This window comes from Oxyura jamaicensis, chromosome 5 (assembly GCF_011077185.1).
Source record: "Oxyura jamaicensis isolate SHBP4307 breed ruddy duck chromosome 5, BPBGC_Ojam_1.0, whole genome shotgun sequence".
In the NCBI taxonomy this organism is placed as follows: domain Eukaryota; kingdom Metazoa; phylum Chordata; class Aves; order Anseriformes; family Anatidae; genus Oxyura; species Oxyura jamaicensis.
In genome coordinates this window covers 13,024,877-13,039,181 of record NC_048897.1, presented here as the reverse complement: position 1 = coordinate 13,039,181, position 14,305 = coordinate 13,024,877, and the positions used below count along the sequence as shown (strand labels likewise).

Below are 14,305 nucleotides of genomic sequence, written 5' to 3'. Positions count from 1 at the left end.
TACTGTCAAAGAGTCCTTCCACAGCTTTCCTGTAGGCCAGCATGGGAAGGCTACCATCAGGTCTCCCTGGAGCCTTCTATTCTCCAGGCTGAACAACCCCAACTCCCTCAGACTGTCTTTGTAGGAAAGGCTCTCCAGCCCCTTGATCACCTTTGTGGCCCTCCTCTGGACTTGTTCTAATCCTTCCATGTCGTTCTTATGTTGGGGGCCCCACAGCTGAACGCAGTACTCCAGGTGGTCTCACAAGAGCAGAGCAGAGGGGGAGAATCACCTCATTCGACCTGCTGGCCACGCTTCTTTTGATGCAGCTCAGGATATGGTTGGCTTTTTGGACTGCAAGAGCACACTTCTGGCTCATGTTGAGCTTCTCATCAACAAACACCCCCCAAGTCTTTCTCCTCAGGTCTGCTCTCAATCCATTCTCAGCCCAGCTTGTATTTGTGCTTCGGATTGCCCCAGCCCACATGCAGGACCTTGGACCTGACTTTGTTGAACCACATGAGGTTCACACAGGCCCACCTCTTAAGCCTGTCACAGTCCCTCTGAAAAACAGAGATATCTCTGGGTCATAGATATATGGATGACAAGGGTTTTACACATTTTATCTTTGAACAAACATACTTTAATTTATCCATTTATTATTCCTTAAATTGCTTAAACTACATTTCCTTTGGAAATGAACTATGGAAGTTCTTCCTTCTCTTTTCTCTCTCTCTCTTTTTCTTTTTTTTTTTTTTCTTTTTTTTTCTTTTTTTTTTTTTCCTTATTATCAGGTTATTGATTTCAACAAGTTTCATCCATTCTTAGTAAGTGAAGAAGAACAGGAGGAGCATGGTGTTAGATGTAAACATAACCAGCCACAGATATTTCTGATTGGCTGTTATCCATCTGCAGTTGTATAAAGATCCATAAATAAAAAGTGAGAGAACAAGAGCTTTCAGATGAATACATCTCATTACATAAGCATGTTGAATACAACGCTGGAAAATAAGATCTTGGTTCCTAACTATAACATATATAACCTAGCCCATGTGATTGAAGTGTTCATTCTTCAGCTCTCAATTGTCAGTCATAAGAATATGCCTCTTTAGGAGATATATGAAAATACTTCTTAACTAAGGTGCAGTAGTAGGAATAAAATTTATGATCAAGGCAAAAAAGGGCTAATAAAAAGAAAGACCTTCAGACTTTTTAATAAAATGCAGTCGGAGTGGTTAGCCACTCTTTTTAAATGAAAGAAATATTTTTATTACTTTTCGTATGCAGAGCATTCTTAGATTCAACACAGTCAAATATATATCTTTATGAAACTGTATAAACTTATCTGTACTTGTTTCTTAGGTAGGCACCATTTTTGATGTCAGAAATTTTAGGCAGGACTTTAAAATGGAGCCAATGATTTTCAGAAAATGACCTCAGGTAGATGACAGAAGGATGTTCAGAGAATGTTGCTGTTATTTATTTATTTAGGTCTGTGGTCCTCAACAATCATTAAATATATTTTCAAATCACAGAGGTATTCTGAGGTTTGACACAGCAAAAAATTTTCTTTAAGTACTGAAAATTTATACTTCCTACCTAGGGGGGAAAACCTGAATCTTTTATTTGACTCAGAAAAATATATACTCAAAGTAGGATAAGAGGAAAAAAAAAAATATATATATATATATGTTTTGGCCCAGAGAGCAGAGAAACCCACAGTGTGGTACAGACTTTGAAGTCTGAAAATAAACAAGAGGGATTATTTGGTTATGAACTGAAGAATTTGAGCTGTTGAATATAGTCTGCTATGAAATGGGAAAAGTGGATCAAGACTGACCTGGGAGGTGTTAGGACTGATGTCTGTGAACCAACTTGTTAGGATAGTCATGTAGGTGACAGAACACAAAGAAGACAATGGAACTTAAGTAGTAAATTGATTTGGATGTAGTGATAACTGCAGGAATGTGTGGTACAGTTAAGTCATGCAAAATATTAAATGGCTCTCTCAACCTGCTGCTGTTGCTGCCTCCTGCATTTGGAAACTTTCAGCTCCTGTGGGTGGCCTGTGAGAGCTTATTTCTTTCCCAGCCACTGATGCTATGTCTAGTGTTTTGCCTTACTCTCCACATCAGTGAAATGAAATAACTGGTGTTGTATGAATACACATGATGAAAAAAAAAAAAAAAAAAAAAAAAAAGACAAAACTATACCTAAAAAAGGCTTTGCTGATTTACCACATTTTCTCTCATAAAAAAGATATCTGATTTTTTAAAAAAAATCAGTTTTGTTTTGTTTTGTTTTGTTTTGTTTTGTTTTGTTTTTTAAATCATCATGATACATGACAGTAGTGGCAGATATTACAGCACTAGAAATAACCAGTTGTGGAGGCTGTGAACAGTATTTAATATTCTCTTATCTTTTACACAAAGGTTTTACACACTTTTTTTGCACTTTTTAAACCTTCATGAAGGCTCACATCACTTTTTCAACAGAGAAATTTATTACAGAGGTTATGGGGCAGATCACTGGCATCTACATTTTGGTTATTTTCAGAATAAGTCAGAGGACGGCAATAGAATTTCTGCGTAAAACACTGTTAGAAAAGGCCAATTGTCATGCAGCAAGTCCTAAGTGTAATACAGAGGACTGGAATAAAATTTCACACATGGCATCTGTAAAAATCTCTCAGAGACAAGGGAACTGAAGAATGTCTATTTCAGAAGGACTCTAGCTATGTCCTTCCCCTAAGGAAGTTTATATAATCACAGTCTCATTTCTAAGGATTTGTTATTATACAGGAATTTTCAGGTAATTGGTTGGTAGTGTTACACTGTATTATTAGAGACTTAGCTGGGACCATATTGTGCTTGTACAACATGCTCAGACTTAAAAGTGACTAAGTTACAGAAGTGAGGCAATTTTGAAAGCTTCTGCTGTTACTCTGAATAGCAGTACCCAGTTTTTGATACTCTGATATACAGATATCAGAGTATCATCAATATTTACTGTTTCTAGGAATCGCTTGAGTTAGAAGTCCAGCTCTGGTACCTGGTAAGAATATTGGTCTGAAATCAAAAGAAAAATGTCATACCAAATTAACAAAATATCTGAAGGTGACTAAATCTTAAAATAATTTTCTTATTCAAAAATATAGCACTTTCTTTTCTAGTTCTTTGAAAACTGACAGTAGTAGAATAGAAATTACTCATATTAGATCAAAATATTTTTTCCTATATAAAAAGCATCTCAGGTACAAGGACCTGACATTAACATATGATCATGTAGTAACTGTAATTTAAACCGTGATTTCCATAAGGTATTAGAAGTACAAAAAATACCATGGGAACAGTTGAATTTCTAAAACTGGAAATTGAGCTCTGCATTTTGAATCTGATTGTTTTTCTGCTATATTCAGTGTTTCAACATTTAAAAAGAATTATAATAATTTTAGGTTTTCCTTACCAAAAAAATAAAATATATATTCACTTAATTCAAGTTCACTTAATGTGACTTGAACATAAATAACTTTGGTTGCAATATATACTGGTTGCATTAAATCCGCTCACGTTATTGACATAAAATGACCACCTGGTGGATAAAAGTGAAATATATTTCTGTTAAAGGTATTCCTGTAAAAACAGTGCTACTAGTATTGCTAAACTGGCCAAAAGTCATTCTACTCAGTATTTAGAAATATTCATGTTTTTGTACTGAAGATAATTTTGAATTCTTGTGTAAATCCCAAGCATACAGATTATGTTTTCCTCTGATCAGTGTCTTGATCTGGGTTTTTACTAGTGCTTTGAAAATCATTTCATGCACTGTACTGCACAAAGATGTGATCTAAATCTACAATTGGATCCACAAGTACTGTGAGCAGTCATTCAGAAACAGAATTTGCTGCTTTTCTCCTGTGCTGCAGTTTAACTGTTCAATCACATCTTTTATTAATACAAATCACTATCTACAAACAAAGCTGTCTCATGTTCATAGTTCAGATTTGTAAGAAAGGAGGAGCACTGAATTTTCAGAAACATCCAATGGATTAGATTCTTCTCTGTAGCATATTTAGAAGTGGAGCTGGTGGAATATTTTCCTTTCTTGATTTTGTGCCTAAAAACTTAGGACTTCAACATAACCAAGGAGGATCAGGGGTGAGGAGGCTTTTTTATTATTATCTGCTCCTTATGTATGGCTCTGTCTAAAAATGTTAAATTTTAGATAAAAACATTTTAATATATATTTGCTAATGTATTTTTACTTAGCTACAGAGTTCAGTTGAGTAAAACACACCAATTTTAAAGCGTATATGCACACAATCTAGCTAACATGATATAAAGCAGTCTGCAAATGACCCCTTCTTGAAACCTTAGTTCTAATTAACTCACATACAGATTTGCACCAAGCAGTGTGCTGAGCCTTGGTGAATCAACGTCTCTGAGGAATTCCAATGTTTGCCTTGAACACTGCGTGTACAGGGTGAAGTAAAAGTGGACAATAAAGCAGAAGCAACAAAACGGCATGCACAGTTCTACTATATCTCAGTGCAATGCTTAAGCAAATGTTCTAGCTGGTCACTTAGCAACCTTCTCTACTGCCTGGTATAGTCACTTTTACCTTGTGTACTTAGTTCACAGAAACATTGGTGGAAAAATCCAATTTGGTAGCAATCTGTACCCACTTTGCACAACAGTAAATGACTACACAAAGTGTAAGTCAGGAAAGATCAAGCCTCAGACAGTCACGCTGTTCTGCTGTCTGGCATTCATTTCACAGTCTCAAATTCCCATACAGTATTACACAAGCTCTTGATCTGGTAAAAGGCACTTAACTGATATCCTCAGGAAAAGAACTCGAGTGACCATGTCATTACAAATTCTTTCTGTAACAGAAAGAATCAAGATTTTGAATCTGGATTAGACTGATTTAAATGTCTGATTTAAATAAGAGAACAAAGAAGGAACACATTTCTCAGGTACTTAAAAAAACTTTCAATTTATTCCTGAAAATTGAGATCCCAACTAATAGAAACATTGAAAATTTGTCAGTTTTTGGCTTTTCTTGGTCCAGAACCAAACACAGGGAAGAAACAAATAGTTAAAAGTTTTTTGTTGTTGTTGTTGGTGGTGGTGGTGGTGGTGGTGGTGTTTTTGTTTGTTTGTTTGTTTGTTATTTGTTTCAGAGTTAATACTGTATGAGCAGGTAATAAAGAGTTGTAGTGATATGACTCCATATAATCAAACTCCTAAAAGAGGAATAGGACAATTTAACTATAAAATATACTGATTTATCATATGTTCTTACCTACTTGGTTTTATTATGTATTAATAATTAATCTTTAAATACTCTTAATTTATGCTAGCCAGTAGAGAATGCAAAAAATGTTGTTGATATCACTGAGGTAATTTTAAAACTTCTCTTTTGGTATCACATAGGTGTTAAATTTTGTCTACAGTTATTGCTTAAGCTGAAAAATAGGAAATAAATTCCTTCCACATACATCTTAAAAATACTTATTTTTAATAATACATTTTAAAAATCTAAATGCATATGTTCAGTTATATTTTCTGACTGCTTAGTTTAGTTACTTCAGTGGACTATTATTGACTACATTCCTTCAAGTGAAAATTTAAACTATGCATAAAAATAAGAAGGTTATATAATGGTATTCATTTTTCAATTAATTTTTATTTAAATAAATTCTCAAATATTCTCATTCTCTTTGTAATGCTATTCATCAGCTTCAAAAGTACATGTGAATTAGATCCATGCTTAAATGAGGATTACTCACAGCTATTTGCAGATACTAAAAAAAAAAAGCCTACATATTACAGTTAATCTTACTGGCTAATACTTGCCAACAACATTTAGTAAGGGATTAAGAACAGATTTAGGAAGTTAAATTTATATATATATATATGTATGCATATATATAAACAACTTTAAAACAATTCCTCAGGCTTATAAAATATTTTTATTTATTTATGTTAGTAAAAGTGCTAAAGCCTGCTAAATATAATAAGGGAGGCAGTGTGAGACTGGGGAAAAAAGAAAAAAAAATATTTAGAAATCTTTTTGCAGAAGTCTTTCTACAGTAGTGAGAGTATACAAGTGACTAACAAAGTTCAATGCAGTGATCAATGCCCGCCATTTTCAGTGCTGTGGCAAGGATTGCTCACTACAGCTTGTAAACTTTCTGTTGAACTGAAGAGACGGACTACACTCAGTCGTGGAATACATCCACATTCCTACTACCTAGAAAGTAAAGAGAGGACTTTTTTTACAATGCAAGTACAATACAGAAAGAATCCAAGTGGTAACTTATTATGGCCTATGAAAAGTGAGAGTGAAATAATCTGCTCAGTACTATGCAAATTCAAGTATGCTGTCAAGACTCTGAGTCACTACAGAAGTTCCCTGAACAGACCTGTGGTTCTATTTACTGTCCACAGAGCAAGGCAAATAGAAAGACCTTTCCACCAATTAAAAACACAAGAGACATGGTTATGTTGTCAACAGTCTTTCCAGGAGGAAGAGATGAATTAACTCTTTTTAAGTAGCTGTGTTGGTAAAATGTAGGTGAGCAACAAGGAAATGAGGAGAAAGTGAGAAATTGTTTTTCAGTTTTTTTCAATGAAAAGGAAAAAAAGACTCTTTTTTATAGACACTCCTACTCTTTCCTCTGGCAACTCTTGTCAGTGTTTATTGAGGCAAAACTGATAAAGCAAAGATAGTTCCTTCTTTCTCAGCATATTTGTTTTAAAGTGCTTTCCCTTGGCTTAATACCTTCCAAATTAGTGACTGTTGTCTTTACAAAGTACTAACAGCTGTTGAATACATTTCATCTCATACATCACAAAATGAAATAATCATAAAGCACTGCTATTCTTTTTCATGTTTTCCTGTACTTCTACTTTCTCAGTACAAGGTAACATTGCATTTTACATCAGAGAAACAACTAAAATATACAGGAGAATGGCTTCAAAGAAAAAGAGACATTTTAGACTGTTCTTCTTTCCCCCATGTATTTTTTACCATGGTTTGTGGGCATGGTGGTGAGTGGCAGTTAAAATCCAGGTACATATTCAAATTACACTCTGTGCTTTTGTGTAAGTAGCTCCCAAGTTAGAAATGGAAAGGAATCCCATCTTACTCAAAAACAAACAAACAAACAAACAAACAAAAAAAAATATGTTAATATCTACTATAAAAAACTGATGGCTACTGATCTGTCCACTATAGAACAAGCTTTTGCAAAAGACAATTTTAAGTGAGTAGACACCTTTAAACACATCCCTCAACATTTCTATTCTTACAAACATTTCAACTATATCTTATTGTTAACCTTATAATTTCAGATACATTCATATCAAGTTATACAGCTTGGCAATGAGCACCTAATTCCAGGAGACTTTAATATAACTCAGAACTTGATGCTGTGAGAATTGAATAGCGTGAATAAACTCTGAGATAATAGGCATAGTAGGGACCAGAAATCTACAATGTTGTTCTCCTTGACTTTTTACTGGGGGTAGGTGGGTGGATGGGAGGGGTGGAGAAAGAAGAATCATGAACTGCCCTCAGGATTAGTAAAAAGTGGGAAAAAAAGTGAAAAATATTTTTAAAAAGGTGGTGGTGGTGGGGGGGGTGGTGTAGGTGATTTCATGTCACAGATGAATAATCAGCAGTATTAAAAATATCAAATCATTACGTGCCTGTTACAGATTCAGTATTGTAAGTAGTCTTTTAGTCTATAGTGTTCTCTGAGCTACTAAAGAATTTCTAGTAAAGAACTACAACACTGGCAGATATGATCACTTCACTTCTGTGCACACATACAAAGACTCCCTCCTGCTTGTAGTCAGTGTTTTTCATCAGAAATCACACGAGTAAGCTTCAGTCTAGTGGTCAGGGAAATAGAAAAGAACTACATTTTAGCAGTACATTGCATGGAAATCTGTTGTGCCTCTTTTGTAGATGATACTGAACTGTATTGTGTAATTCAGATTATGTATCCTTATAAGAAGCTATCAAATAAACAAAACCTGCCATTAGATTGGAGTTAAAACATAAAATGGAAAAAATAATGTATCTCTTTGAAGTTCTTTATTGAAGAAAATATTTGCTGAACAATTGAGGATTTTCATTTAGTATCTAACTCAAAAACTGCAGAATCAGATGAACAATAGATATTCTTTCTGCATGTACAGTCAGAAGTGATACTGGTACTGGGAGATTATATTTTTGTTTGTAGTCTTAGCCAGTCCTGACTTCAAGGTCATCACTTTTTGCTCTGAGGATCCTGCTTTGCACTGTGTATACTTACCTTCTGTGAGAGTTTTATAAGAGAAGACCAAAGCCTTTAGGAAAGAACTGGAATATCAGCACAACTTCTACAGAAGTTTCAGTGCTATCAGCCCCAGCTGGAGGCAGGTGCCTTGCTGAAGCCAGACTTTGGTGGCATGGAAAAGTATATCAATGGAGGCATCTTTTATCCTGTGCACTTCTTATGGACTAATTTAAGCATCTTATTTTTATTTTTTTTTTCTCAGTGATTTTTGTTTGTTTGTTTGTTTTTGTCTTATCTGAAAGGATTAATAGTTTATTAGTTGTTGCAAATTTTTCCTGGGATATAAAAATGTGGGCAGAAGAAAATTATAAAAGTTCACTTGTTCACAGCTAGGGTAATGAAGTGTGAAATGTATCCATACAGGCTCTCAGAAGGGAGGTAAGCAATAATTCCATTTCTGCTATTCCACTCAGGTTTTAAGGAAAGAAGGAATAATTTTATTTTTGCTCCACAAGACTCTTATCAGAAGAACATCAGAATACAGTTTCTGAGATAGTACATTACTTTTGGGCAATCAGAAAGCAACCTGTCCAGTCACCAAATAAAGGTACAAGACAAATATGTGACCACTGGGGCTTTTTGGAAAGGAAGAGGTGTCCAGAAGCATGTATGGACCTAACACTAATCACTAAAAAAATTATTGAAATGTATGTTCCTCAACTAGTAACCTTAAAAGGAAGACAAACATGTGAAAGCCATTCTTTTCCTCTTCTCTCCAAAAGACCTTATCAGTACATAATTATCATGGTATCCTTGGCTGGTCAGGTGGAAAACAAACAAACAAACAAACAAAAAAACAAAATGTAAGTTTAAAATATCTTTTTTTTTTTTTTTTTTTTTTTTTTCCCTACCAAACCTGCTGCTCTTCCAGGCCTGCAGAGTAACAGAAGGTAAGAAATAATAACAGTAAGAAAATCTTTGAGCAACTCACACAGACCGAGCAAACATTCCCTGCAGGTCACAGTAGCAGAGTAATGTGTTACGCTTTTCCTGGTAATTAATACAATGTCTGACCTCTTGTAACTTTAGTTAACTACTGTGTACTTTAGCTGTGCTTGTATATTTGTAACATTTATTATAAATACTTTTAATTTCAAATTCCTGAACCTGTATATGTTTTCCTTAACTGCAGTTTACTAATAAGAAAGACTACACTTGTTCACCTACCCCATCATCTAAGTCCTAACCAACACCACCTGAGGAAGACTTTATGTGGCCAGTATGCAATGATATTCCTTAGTGGTCTCGCTGAGCCTTCAACAGTTTGTGGTCATAGGTCTTCCTGAATAGGAAGTGGTAACTTTCTGTTTAACCTTTGACATATAGGAAAAAAATAACAAGAAATCTGTTATTTTCTTGGAAGTTCCTGAGCTAGATAGTGGAAACAAAAGGGAAATATTTATTGAAGGTCTATAACCTTGTAAATGTAGTAATATTTGTATTTACCCCAAGTTTATACTCTGGCATTTGTTGAGTTTTCTGGGGAATCTAATCTCATAGATTTGAGTCTACAATATACATATCACTGGCTTAATACATGAACATTATAAGAGAGTTATTAGGATTGTAGCAAAGACCAGGAAGGGAAGATGGAGTACAATGCTGAGTGGCAGCAAATACATGAGAGACAGTGACTTCTGGTCCATAATTCCTGCTGAGTTCAAAGCTGAGTGGAAGCTGAGAAACTTTGTCTCTTACCCATATCACTACTACAAGAGACAGCTGCTGCATGAAGCAAGAAGACCTCAAGTTAACATGTGACACGCTGAAGTGTTTTTTTTATGGCTTTAGGAGGTATATATACCTTTTATTCTCTCACAAAATACTTTTTATTTCCTGGTATTATAAGCCTGAGCAACTACACTGAGCAAACAAAAACATACAACTGGTGGAACTTTGTCCTTTAAGACATTTTCAAGAAATATTAAATTCTACCTAAAGATAGAATAGATAGATAGATTCCTGCTCCTTAATCAAGAAAAAATATTTTGAGCACTTTTCTTCCAGTCACATGTGAATCTTCCATCTGTTTGAAATAGTCATTAATATTTGAGAACTGAACCTTCTTTTCCTCCATGCCCTTGACATGTTCAGCAGCCGTAAAGACCACAAAACAGTGGAAAGTGAGAGGATAACCCAGAAGCAGCTAAACTAAATGAAACTCAGATTGCTGCCAGTTCTGTCTCAAATTTAATACAATGTCTGACATGCAAAATGAGGGTCATCTGGCAGGTATAACAAATCTGCACCTGCTTGGAGCTAGTGTAAATTGTCCAAACTGCTATATTTCCCTGTCTATCTTTCCTGATGATAGGAAAACTAAGAAGACCTAGATTACACAAGTCATTCAAGAAACTGAAGCTTTAGAATATATTCAGTACATAGCATAAAGGAGGATGTAGTGTTTTACTGCAATTTTACTAAAATATTTTCCCATTTCATAGAGCAGAATGATATGCAGCACTGGATTGGTGCTTTTGTTCATCCTAAACGATATAATTCTGTGGTATATCATCAATTTCTAAGAATGCAAATAACAGGGGGAAAAAAAAAAAAAATGTTCTTTAAGCTAGTACCTGGCAAAAAGCTTCCAAGTTGCTGCAGTAAAATATAACAAATACAATTTAACAGAAGTTTTGATTGCTACTGCAAATAGTATTTTGAGTAACATGGGTTTATGATGAAATTCTTTAGTACATTCAGGCATGTAGTTACAGAGCCATTTTGTATGCAACCAGAAAAAAATCTGATCTTGACCACAGCCTGAACACTTTGTAATTTTAGCAGGCATTTTACCAGTTCTGCAATAGTTCTGGAATAGTTTGCCACAAAACTTTCCCATCTCAATGAAAATTTTCCTTCGATTCATGAAGTTTGGATCTAAATTTACATGCGAACTAAACTCCAAATTTCTTGGAAACATTAAAATTTAATAAAGAAATGTGTTGATTTTTTCAGAGATCTAACATAATTTAATTAGAAAATGGAGCCATAACTTTGATAGGAAACAGATTTTTTTTTTTTTTTTAATTTTGATTCAATATGCAGAACAATTTTCAATGCTGTCAAAGTACTCAAAATATAACTCACTGATTTTCTAAAAGTGACATTCTCAGTGATATTGCTATGGTCAGGCCAGTTGTTAATATATTATTGTGTATTAGTTTAATCCTTACCCTGTAAGCCTTTGTCTGAACTATCGCAGCTGCTAAACGGTGTTGCACAGGAACAAATTATGGCTTTATATAAAACAGATGCTTTAATCAATTAAATCAATAAATATACGTGAAAATGTAGAGAAAATACTGCAGCTTAAATGGATCCCAGTGGGATGCATCTGAATCAAATGAAAATGATGTTTTCATGTCTTTGCACAATGATATAGTGACTGAAAACAAACAAACAAAAACCAAATGGCATAGAAATCTGTTGTCTTCTTTGTTTTGGACTTCTGAGGTGAACTGTTGTCCAGTAGTCTGGGCACAAAACCATTTCCTTCAACTACCTCTGTTTGTGTCTTTTTTCCCTCTAGATAAACATTTCCTCTCTCTCTCCTCTCCTTTTTTTTTTTTTTTTTTTTTTTTTTTTTCTCCTCCTAAGGTTCGTGAGAATTAATATACGGTCATATGAAAATGACCATGGAATCACAGAACAATAACAGTGGAAGTGCTTAAATGGTCACCTAGTCTTGAAGACAGTATCAGCTGCCATTTTGTGACAAGGAATACCTGTTTATCTAAGCGGTTCTTAAAAAAACCTTCTGTTAATGGATATATTGCAGTCTCCCTATGCAGTCTATTAATCAGAATAATGTATGCACAGTTCTGATTAGGGAAAGCAATGAAGCCTGCTCTAGGGGATCTTCTAAGCAGATGTGCAAAAAAAATCTTATTCCTGTCCAAATCTCTTTACTGAAGTTGGCAGAGTGCATTGCAGTTGGAAACCTCAGTTTACCTGCATTCCACCATATGAAACTCTGGACACTTATGACCCTGTGGGTCAGGGTCAACTACCTTCCAATGCACTTATGCTCTGATTTTTATGACAACACTCTGCCTTGCATAATTACTTTCAGGGCAGGACAACAACATTAAGAGCCACGAAGGAGACCTTTTGTGTCCCAATGTTTAAAGAATGTCTGGATGAACCTCAGCCTGTTCTTTAAACTTGCATTTTATTTGTTTTAATTATGTATCACTCTATGTATGTATATTTATATATCCACAAATATGAATATATTTTGCCTTTCTTGCACTTTCTTTTTTTGAGCATTCCAATTCCTCACTTACAAAAAAATGTTCAGAATTAACCTTGAAGTTTCTACCTATAGAACTCTCAGTCTTTGATTTGAGAACCAGTAGGCTCTCCTGTGTAAGATTCAGTAGAAGAGTTCAGCCTAACTAATAATGGGAAAAAGATGTACTGGTCTGCTTTCACAACCAATGTGTTTAAAATCTTGAAATTAGGAGGACAACTAAGACTAAAGAAAGATGAATGCAGGTATCCATACATTGAAAAAAACAACAACAACAACAAAAAAAAACATATAATCGACACCTTTATAAAACCTATGTTTTAAATAAAAAAAATGTAGGAAGAGTAAATAAAAACTTTTCTGCTCTGAAAAAATGAATTGTATTCTGTATATATGGGGGGGGGGGGGGGGCAAAAGAGAGAGAAAGAGAAAGAATGAGAGAAAGAAAGTGTGATAAAGTGCTGAATAGCTAACTTTTCTAGTACTACCTTCAGTTGATTATTTTGGTGAGTATTTCTGAGCATTGAAAAATAAAGCACTTCCAAGGAACTTAACGCTTTATTTGGAAAGTATAAAGTTCAACAGGCATTAACAATTACTAACGATATAAGGTGTTTGTGAATGCAACTGATATTGCACAAATTAAATTTATATGGTGAAACTCTGTCATAGAGGTTAAAACTCAGCTTTGATTTATACTTTGGAAATAACCTAGCTGCTATTAACTGTTCATATTTATTAAAAAAGAATAAGACTGGTAGCTAAATACTAATTTCACTTTACCCAATAGATAACTGTGATTTTCCTGTTCTCAGCTGCATATTTCTTCTTCAGTTTCACAATTTGTAAAATTGAAAGAAAAGTATTCTATGATAAGTTATAAAAAAAACTTAAGCATTTTGAAGACCAAGCAATTGATTCTTAATAGCAAAAACAGTAACTTTGATAATCACAGAATCACAGAATCACAGAATGATTGAGGTTGGAAGGGGCCTTCACAGATCATCTAGTCCAACCCCCCTGCTCAGGCAGGGTCACCTAGAGCATGTTACACAGGATTGCATGCAGGCGGGTTTAGAATATCTCCAAAGGAGGCAGCTCCACAACCTCTCTGGGCAGCCTGTTCCAGCTCTGTCACCAGAACCATAAAGAGGTTTTTCCTCGTATGGCAATGAAACCTACTGTGGTTCCATTTATACCCATTACCTCTTGTCCTTTTACTGTCCACCACTGAGAAGAGTTTGGCTCCATCTTTACATTGTCCCCTCAGGTAACTATAGAGGCTGATAATGATTTTAAAAACAAACAAACAAACAAACAACAACAACAACAAAAACTCAAAAAGCCCCAGAAATGAGTGATTTCAAGATAAACCTGTGAAGAGCTGGGAAAGTGTTTTTATTCATGGAACCCCTAAAATCCAGTTTTAAATCAAGATGATTTCCATTCCAGCTTGTATGAGTCTTCAGTACAATATTAGGCTTCACATGCAATGTCCCAGCTAAGCCTCTAGGATTTTGATTTTTACTTTGTTACTTAAATAGATATGAAAGACTTAGAAAACTCATCAAAATCTTAAGTTATTTTCCATTTTATATGGATTTGGTTTGATGCAATATTTAAAGAGTGAGTTTTACCTAATAATTACTTCATACCATAAATTTCTTCCTGTCATAAATGTTCATCTTTTTTATTTTTTTTCCAGCATTTTCTATTAA

At 34.6% G+C, this 14,305-nt stretch overlaps 2 long non-coding RNA genes across 2 annotated transcripts in view; one reads left to right on the top strand and one right to left on the bottom strand.

Moving 5' to 3' along the window:
• The window catches only part of LOC118168520, a 107,029-nt gene that overhangs the window by 44,060 nt on the left and 48,664 nt on the right, over nucleotides 1-14,305 (top strand). The gene's annotated exons all lie outside the window — the stretch shown is intronic.
• The window catches only part of LOC118168521, a 98,755-nt gene continuing 89,642 nt past the window's right edge, over nucleotides 5,193-14,305 (bottom strand). Inside the window, exon 3 of the long non-coding RNA XR_004751622.1 lies at nucleotides 5,193-6,237. This is a non-coding gene — a long non-coding RNA (uncharacterized LOC118168521). The remainder of the gene's footprint in view (nucleotides 6,238-14,305) is intronic.